The sequence below is a fragment of the Cynara cardunculus genome, assembly GCF_001531365.2.
Source record: "Cynara cardunculus var. scolymus isolate 2C chromosome LG 17, CcrdV1, whole genome shotgun sequence".
Classification (NCBI taxonomy): domain Eukaryota; kingdom Viridiplantae; phylum Streptophyta; class Magnoliopsida; order Asterales; family Asteraceae; genus Cynara; species Cynara cardunculus.
In genome coordinates this window covers 25,114,878-25,115,872 of record NC_037544.1, presented here as the reverse complement: position 1 = coordinate 25,115,872, position 995 = coordinate 25,114,878, and the positions used below count along the sequence as shown (strand labels likewise).

The window sequence follows — 995 nt, the reverse complement described above, 5'->3', positions numbered from 1 at the left end:
TGAGCCTTGGTCATTTGTTTCATTCGATGTTCCTGTGTTGTATGCCCACGGCTACAACACGGTGTTCTTTTACCTCTTGATCTCGAGTTAGAAAAAACCATTAGGAGACGAAGAAGAGGTAGAAACAATCGGCAAAATCCCACTCTAAACCGTACCATGGGGGATAATCCACCTCCTCGGGAAGCCACAATTAATATTGTCGATGAAAAAAATAGAGGCATACGGGACTACGCAACTCCCAAATTTGGTTAATTGGCCTCGGGAATTGGTAGGCCCGAAATGACAGCATCATCTTTTGAACCCAAGCCAATTATGTTTCAAATGATTTTCGCTATGGATCAGTTTGGGGGATTATCTTCGGAAGATCCGCATTCTCATTTGAAATCTTTTATAGAAATGACGGATCATTTTAAAATTCCCGGAGTTACACAAGAGGCCTTACGTTTGACGCTTTTCCTTTACACTTTGAAGGATAGAGCTAGAGCATGGCTAAATTCCCAACCACCAAACTCGATCCTTACTTCGAATGATTTGGCGGAAAAATTTCTAAAGAAATACTTTCCTCCGACGAGGAATGTAAAAATTAGAAATGAAATTATGACGTTTCGCCATGAAGAAGATGAAGCGGTATCGGATGTATGAGAGAGATTCAAGGAGCTTCTACGGAAGTGTCCTCATCATAGAATCCCTCATTGTATTCAATTGGAAACCTTTTATAATGGACTTTCTAGTGCCGCTAAAATCATTCTTGACGCAACGGTCGGTGGCGCTTTCACAGCTAAAACCTACAACGAGGGGTATGAYATTTTGGAACGAATTTCTAATAATAATACTGAATGGTCTAACCCTCGTGCTGTTGTTTCTAAATCTGCCTCGAGAATTCATGAACTTGATGCCATTTCTTCTTTGAATGCCCAAATTGTTGCTTTATCTAATTTGGTTAAAAACAATTTAAATTTGATTGGGGAAAAGAATCAAGTCCAATCCATAATGTC

At 39.7% G+C, this 995-nt stretch overlaps 1 non-coding gene across 1 annotated transcript; it reads right to left on the bottom strand.

Annotated features, from left to right (window-relative positions):
* Window positions 1-579: 579 nt before the first annotated feature.
* LOC112501366 lies at window positions 580-686 on the bottom strand. The gene has a single exon (XR_003067497.1). It is a non-coding gene; the product is annotated as a small nucleolar RNA R71 (small nucleolar RNA).
* Window positions 687-995: the final 309 nt, after the last annotated feature.